This window comes from Balaenoptera musculus, chromosome 20 (genome assembly GCF_009873245.2).
Source record: "Balaenoptera musculus isolate JJ_BM4_2016_0621 chromosome 20, mBalMus1.pri.v3, whole genome shotgun sequence".
In the NCBI taxonomy this organism is placed as follows: Eukaryota; Metazoa; Chordata; class Mammalia; order Artiodactyla; family Balaenopteridae; genus Balaenoptera; species Balaenoptera musculus.
In genome coordinates, this window is record NC_045804.1 from 51,375,241 (window position 1) to 51,383,306 (window position 8,066).

Consider the following 8,066-nt stretch of genomic DNA (forward strand, 5'->3'; position numbering starts at 1 on the left):
CATCTAATAATAACACTCTAACTTTGCTTTAGGGAACCACCTGTCTCCCCATTCTGTGTTGTTGGTTTCTGTTGCTGCCAACCCCAAATCGCTAACTTGATGGAGACACGTTGTAGAGGACTTTGTGGTTATCTAGCCAGCATCCATTCTCCCAGCGATTCCCACTTCCTGAAAGCAACTAGAGTTTTTGTGGGTCTGAGAGGGAAGCTGACCCCATCCCAGGTCCAGGAGTGGACCCTGTCTGATTTATACCAGTCAACACCCTTTATTCTGGGATCATGGTCACTGGTTCAGGGATAAGCATGTGACCTTAGTGAGTCAGTTAGTGGGAATTTTAGGATTCTTGTCCAGAATGCTGGACAGAGCTCCTTTTCTCCTGCTGGAACTGGACAAGAAAGCACATAGCCTGCATTGCTGGTGGTGGTGCTCCTGCGGGCAGCAGGCTGAGTACGAAGCTGACATTGTAGAAGGCAGAAGAGAGGCCTGGGAAGAACCCGAGAACTTGATGACAGTGTTGAACCTCTGGATGCCTATTTCAGCCGTTTCCTTCCATGACCCAATAGGTCTCCTTCTCTAATGCATTGAGTTAAGAGTTCTGTTATTTGCTGTTAAAAGCATACTAACTAAAAAAAAAAAAAAAAAAAAAAAAAAGCATACTAACTGACACACATCTACAGACCCAGAGTGTTTGTAGTCATTTGGGTTGAATGATGCAAAACTACTGACAGTCAATCATTCTGACCTACAGAAAATACCAATTTCATATGATTCAACCCAATGTAAATGAAATAAGTCCTAATGGGTTTCTAGATCAGTTCACAATGCTTTTGACTGCAAGTAACAGGAAACTCAGTTAACAATGGCATAAACAGTAGACATCTATTTTCTCTTACATAACAAGAAATCAGAAAGTAGATAGTTGGCTCAGGAACTGAACAATGTCAGAGGTCTGAATTGGCCTCTCTGTGATTCTCTTAACATTTTCCCTTACGATTGCAAGATGGATTCCAACAGTCTCTGTCTCTTTTATCAGGAAAAGCAGAAGCCTTTCTAAAAGTTCCCAGTATGGGAATTCCCTGGCTGCTCAGTGGTTAGGACTCGGTGCTTTCACTGTCATGGGACCCTGTCTGATCCCTGGTCAGGGAAGTAAGATCCCCACAAGTCCAAAGGAGCAGCCAAAAAAAAAAAAAAGTTCACAGTAGATATCTCCTTGCCTAGAACTGTGTCACATGACTACTGCAAAGGAGGCTGGTAACCGTGAGTATCTATTCCAGCCCCTACAGTTAAAGCAGATCGGGGGTGTGGTGGTAGAAATAGGCATGTGCCACTGGAGGTACAGTGCTGTTTTCACTCAGGGTCAGCCCAACCCCACTTCCCAAGATCAAGGAGCCCATTTCAATTTCTGTGCCTTTATCAACATATTTGGCATAGAATGACTAGCTAATGAAGAGCTTTATAAAAATCCTGTCACTTGCAGTATACTTTATGCCTCATAATCTAGTGAAGGGAGACTTTTCTAGAACCTGTCAGGGACACAGTGCATGGGTGGGATATGCCTGTTAGATCCCATACAGTATCTCTGTCCCCTGGAGTCTTTAAATTCCCACTTGCACATTATGTCGGAAGACATTTGGCCTTTCAGGAATAGTTGATGGGCCAGCATAAAATTGAGATTTGCATTATTCACAAAAAACAAAGCAAAACAAAACCTATCTGTTCTAGCAGCTAGGCAACTATCAGCTGCCTGTTCAAGTTAGTGAACAAAATCTCTGTTATTTACCCCAGTGCTCCTCAAACTATCTGTAGGGAAGAACCAGCCTTAATTATTGTCAATCTATCACAGATTGATACTTTTATAAAATACAATAAAAATGAGTTCATTGACAAATGAAATCTAAAAAATATAAAAATAACAAGCTCACTTTTTTTTTTTTTTTTTGGTTATAACCAACGTTTATAAAAGTACTCTGACAAATGCTGTAAGAGTTTTTAAATACGTAGCTCTCAAATTCTATACTCAGCTCGGACATAAAAGTAACAGTTCATGAAGTGACACCAGTCTGTGGGCCACACTGAGTACCAGCAATCTACCTCCAGTGCAGCCCCATCCAAAACTGTGGTCTGTTCTCTTTGGTGAGGCAAGCACAGCAACCACTCTCCCACAGGGATTCCCCAGGTTTATAAAGATGTAAATCAGCAAATTCCCCCAGGTCTAACTCTTTTCTTCTTTCCTCTTGCTTTGCTTTTGGCCTCCCAGTTCCTGTTAGATTGGGGATTCTGGCTACTGGCCAAGGAACATTGAGAGGTGTCCTTGAGGGGAAATTGTCACTATTCTACTCCCAGAGCTGTGGGAGTAGAATTTTCCAGTGACTGGGAAGGGTCAGAATGTAGCGTGTTCCAAAGGTCAGGCTGGATGGCTGGGATACTGTAATGTTTGTTAGGCACACATGTCAGTCCTTTTATTTCTGATAATGGAATATCCCCCAAGGAAATTTATTTACTTGTCTATGCCGGGTCTTAGTTGTAGCATGCATGAGGGGATCTATTTCCCTGACCTGGGATCGAACCCGGGACTCCTGACTTGGGAGCGTGGAGCCTTAACCACTGGACCACCAGGGAAGTCCTCCCTCCCCCTCTCCCCTCTCTCCTCTCCCCCCTCCCCCACAAAGAAATTTCAAGACATGAATTCTCATCGTCAGCCAATAAACCCCTTCCAGGGACGAGGAATAGTAGACTCAGAAGGTTCTGGAAGGGCCTTGTTGGAGGAGCCTAGCCAATACTCCCCATGTCTCCCCACTAAGTTGTCCTCCTCAAGGTAAACCTGAGGCAACGCTGATGAGCTGAGTAGGTACATCAAGACCTGGCTGCTCTCCTCCATCCAGACTCCTCCTGAGCATTCCCAGGTCAAACATCATCGCTGGGGTTTGCTCTTGGCCATTAGAGCCCAAGTGTTCGTCTTTGGTACAAACTGCAGGCCTGGACCAAACATCCCTGCCACTGAGACTGAGGCCTGAGGCCCCCTCCAGGTCCATGTGTGCATCCTCAGGGACTGGATCAGCAGGGACAGTGCCCCTGCCCATGTGGCGGGACAAGAAGCCTCTACACAACACTTCTGATGCATCGTAAAATGTTTTATTGAAGTGTACATAATGGAAAATGTACAGCTGGACAAATTTTCACAAAGTGAACACCTCGGGTAACCAGCACCCAGATCAAGAAACAGAATATTTCCAGCACCCCAGAAGGACCCCCAGCCTTCTTTTCAAGTCACTCCCCCCCGGTCCCAAGAGTAACCACTGTCCTGACTTCTAACCCACATACTGGTTTTGCCTGTTTTGACCTTTATGCAAATGAGATCACACAGTATATATTCTCTGGCGCCTGACTTTTCTCATTCAACATTATGTTTGTGAGATTTATCCATTCTGTTGATGTATTGGTTTTTAAATATACATGAACATGATAAAATTTACACAGACTAGTTAAAAGTAAGTCTCTCAGTTCCCTGGTGGTCCAGTGGTTAGGATTCGGCACTTTCACTGCCTGGGCCGGGTTCAATCCCTCGTCAGGGAAATGAGATCCTGAAAGCAGGGCAGCGTGGCCAAAAAAAAAAAAAAAAAAAAAAGTGCAGCAATAGATAAATATCATATGATGTTGCTTATATGTGTAATCTAACAAAAAATGATACAAATGAACTTACTTACAAAACAGAAATAGAGTCACAGACGTAGAAAACAAACTTATGGTTGGGGGCAGAAGGGGGATTGACATATACACAATACTATATACAAAACAGATAACTAACGAGGACCTACTGTATAGCACAGGGACCTCTACTCAATACTCTGTAATGGCCTATATGGAAAAAGAATCTAAAAAAGAGTGAATATATGTATACGTATAACAGATTCACTTTGCTGTACAGCAGAAAGTAACACGACATTGTAAATCAACTATACTCGAATAAAAAAATTTTTTTAATGTAGAAGGAAAGATAGAATGAGAAAATTACTATTTTGTATCTCCTTAAAGGGGCCCTGTTCTGGGTGGACACCGAGGAGGGGATGCAGGATTACCGACTGCCAGCTTCACACTCCTTCCCCGTTAGATCATGGTACTAACCATGAGCGAAAATAACGCTCCTGAGCTGTCCCCTTGCTAAGTCATCAGCGGTTCTCAAATCGAGCACACTTGGCTTCTGCAACAAAGGCTGGCGGACTGTCAGCCTCAGTCTTGACACACGTAACACAGTGACCACTCTGGCAGAAGGCGGTCCTGGGACTACGGAGAGGAGGGGAAGGCGAGGCACAGATTCTTTGTGCGCTGTGGTGAGACAGCCCAAATTCCTTTCCTGCAGCCCAAGCCTGTGACACTAACAAGGGCGCTATTAGTTAAGGAAAGAGATGTCAAGGAAGAAATTCCCCACTGGGAAAGACAAGGCCTGTGGAGTGATGGCTTAAATTTCTTCGTTGTTTTTTTTTTTCAATATACCGGAAGCAGCAAAAATACACATAGCTCTGGGCTTCTAGTGACGGCAGTGAAGTCTGGAGAATATTTGTATGTAACGCAAATTAAATACAAAATATTTGTATTTAATACCCCTATGTTCTACCGCATGGAGGGAACATCAGAGATGATTAAAGCCATAAAAAAAAAAAAAGAAATTGAACTGAATACAAGAACACGGTAATGGAAACATAATTGTTTTTTCAAAAGAGAGGAAACGAAAGAAAAAAAGAAAGATCGCTTTTAGTTGAAAAAGTAACAATCTTTTGGACAGCAGTACAGTTAGCTGTTCAGCTAAGGGGAACTTTTAACCCTGGAACTGGAGTTTCAGGAATTCATGTCATAGACCAAATTCAGCAGAGGCCAAAAAAAAAAGGATGTACATGGTAACACTTTAAATAATGAGAAAAAAATGCAGATAACACCAGACAACCAGAATGTCTAACTTTAGAAGAATTGCTTAATAACTTACAGCATTGTCCTTTAAGTCAGATGTTCATTAAAATTATAAAGGTAATAGAATCCTATTCCTATTACAATGATAAGTGAAAATACTGGAGTACAAGATTATGGACACCCCTGGCAAGTGGAACTTAAATTGCCAAAAATTAAATCACTGGTTTAGGAGGATTATGAATTAGCATTATTACTTTAACGTTATTCATTATTGCTACATTCTTTTCAATAAAGAACATTTATTGCTCCAAAATACATTTTCGGAACAAGAATTGGTGACTGTTTATGAACAATTTCTGTGTTAGGATATCTAAAATATCTATGAGATTAAAGGTATTATTTTAATTGGTTGATTTAATGGAAACAGTAAGATGAAAATAAAAGTTCCAAAATTTGTATTTTAGTAGAAAACTCAGATACTTTAGGGAAAAAAAATCCCAGAAACAATCAGGTTCCTTTTTTTTTTTTTTCGTATAATAACACAAGGTTCTTTTCTTTCTTTCCCGAAAAAGAATCTCACATGCAAAACTATCCAGCTACCGAAAATAACCCCTTGACCCCGACGTGATTTGAACACGCAACCTTCTGATCTGGAGTCAGACGCGCTACCGTTGCGCCACGAGGCCTTCCCGAAGGCCCCCTTTGACGGGCTTCGTGAACAGATGCGTCGTCAGCATCAAGGGGCGGAGTTTTATTCTCAGGCCCCGCCCGGCCCTTTGTCAGAGCGGTTCTCCGAGCCGTCAGTGGGCAAGATGCGCGCGCGCACTAAGGGCTTAACCATCCTTCTCTGGACAAATTGGGTTTAGACGCACTTGGTTTAAGGCCCAATTCTTTAACCTCGGTACACATTGAGCTACTCAACAGAGAAATTACTTCATGTGTTTGAGATTTATTTTGGGGGTTAATAAAGTGTCGGTGCAGATCTGGCGCCCTGGATAAATCTTAGATTTGATTCCAGCTCTTCCCCTACTTGGCTTCTCTTGACTTTGGTTTCCTCGTCTGTAGACTGGGTATAATCAAACAGTCCCTCGCGTGGTGACTGGAGCTCACTGGCGGTGCCGGGAGCCAAGCGCCGCTCACACGTGAGTGCCTCGCACACTGCACCCGTTACTTCCGTGTCGGCGTCGCTTTCGTCCGTTGCTCGCCTAGGCCCTGACTCATTATAACTCAAGCCACGACCCTGTAGACCTAACTCAGTATTTAGGAATTTCAATAAGAAACAGCGACAGCGTGGCGTTGGTGGTATAGTGGTGAGCATAGCTGCCTTCCAAGCAGTTGACCCGGGTTCGATTCCCGGCCAACGCATAATAATGTCAAGCTTTTCTTTTTGCCCCCGAATTACGTGGGTGACAGTGTTTTGCTGTTTGCCTTCTTGTGTTTTTTAAATTATCGTCAATGAACGCGTCTAATAAGCTTATTGAACGGCGAGAATAATGGCTAATAAACCTATTGAATGGAGAGAATAATTAATTTAGCCACACATTTAAAATAAGAGCTACTTGAAATAAAACAAACATGAAATTTAGAATGTGAGCTTGAGAGTCAGAACAAACGATCCCTCTCCTTCTGCTTTCCTTTTTATCTTCATCCTAGGGCCCGGGATGGGTACTTCCGAAGTAAGTTAAGATTTAGTGGCTGTAAGAAAAAGAACTTAAACATCTCTCCCCGTCGGGGAATCGAACCCCGGTCTCCCGCGTGACAGGCGGGGATACTCACCACTATACTAACGAGGAGTGAGACAAACACTACTTCCTCCAAATGCTTGATCTGCTATCTTCACCGAACGCGGCGAGCTAATGGCGAGGCTCCTGTGGATGCTGTCCCTCCGTCCACTAAAAAATGCTGACCCAAACCTATACATGTTCTAGACCATAACTGAGCGCGAGGCCCCAGAAGGGCGAAAACGAGCAGGAGTGACCGAGAGAAAGACGGCCTCCAAGCCTGCAGAGACCTGAATTCTGACAGTCCTGGGGCTCTCCCAGACATAACCCTAAATAGGTCCCAACCCGTTTCACTGTCATCCACTACTGTAAGTTGACGGACATCAATCAAACCGAAACCAGGCTCTGGCGGCCGAGGAGTAGCATCAAGTGGGAAGGAGGGGAGCAGAAAGCGAGCGTCTTGCCCATGTCAGGAGGTGCCTGCCCTCTTCCTGGCACTCTGGGAAGGACTGCGCGCTGCGAGCCTCTTCCTGCCACCCGGGTGTCCACTCAGAACAAAAGAGCTCCCGGCACACCTCCTTCAAGCCCTCAGTTCATGCTGATCACTTTCCAGCCGAGCCTCCTCAGCGCCGTTTCAAGTAGCAACCGCCTTGGGGCTCTGGTTTCCGCAAAACTCAGAGACCGGGCTCGTCCGGGATTTGAACCCGGGACCTCTCGCACCCGAAGCGAGAATCATACCCCTAGACCAACGAGCCGACACACAGTAGCAACCGCGGACGACTTTAGAGGTCGTTCCAGGCTTTCTGCAGTCCTAGGACTGTGATTCACTGCGACCTGATCCTGGCACGCGGTCAGGGACCACGCGCCCCGACGCACAGTACTCTGGTGCTGGGGTCTGGGAATCTCTCTCGGCTCCAGAGCCGCGAGCTCCGACTCCTCCCAGGAAATAACGTCGGGGAAGTGGGAGGGAGTGGTCTCGGCCTCGCCCCCGAGCAGCCCTCCAGGACTGCCTCGAGCACCCGTGTGCCCGCTCCGTACGGTCACTGTCTTGGCGCCACTCCGTAGTCCGGAGTCTCGACTCTTCCTGCCTCCGCCCGCCGTCCTCGGACCCAGCCCCCGGCGCAGAGCTTTGAAGACTAGCGGTAGAGGTGCCTGGTTGGGGACAAATTAATGAGTCCTGAGATCTCTCTGGGAACACCAGCCCCTCTTTCTGTCCCTGCGTCTGTCCATCCTTCTGGAGTGACCGACACTTCGATAGCCCACAGTCTCTCTAGACCGCAGGGTAGTGCCCAGGCGAGGGAATAATTCCTGGGGCCAAGAAGACCCACGCAGGAGGCGTCATTGAGATGAGTGGCTGGCGAGGTCAGGTGGGGGATGGGCTATCCAAACTGTGCGAGCTTCTAAGCTTTTTTATACACTCGCCGTGCTCTCACATGGGGGCCG

General features: G+C 45.6%; 4 non-coding genes across 4 annotated transcripts; 1 reads left to right on the forward strand and 3 right to left on the reverse strand.

Moving 5' to 3' along the window:
- Positions 1-5,516: 5,516 nt before the first annotated feature.
- TRNAW-CCA lies at positions 5,517-5,588 on the reverse strand. Its single transcript has one exon. It is a non-coding gene; the product is annotated as a tRNA-Trp (tRNA).
- Positions 5,589-6,195: 607 nt separating this feature from the next.
- On the forward strand, positions 6,196-6,267 carry TRNAG-UCC. Its single transcript has one exon. It is a non-coding gene; the product is annotated as a tRNA-Gly (tRNA).
- Positions 6,268-6,623: 356 nt separating this feature from the next.
- On the reverse strand, positions 6,624-6,695 carry TRNAD-GUC. The gene has a single exon. It is a non-coding gene; the product is annotated as a tRNA-Asp (tRNA).
- A 611-nt stretch (positions 6,696-7,306) lies between these two features.
- TRNAP-CGG lies at positions 7,307-7,378 on the reverse strand. Its single transcript has one exon. It is a non-coding gene; the product is annotated as a tRNA-Pro (tRNA).
- Positions 7,379-8,066: the final 688 nt, after the last annotated feature.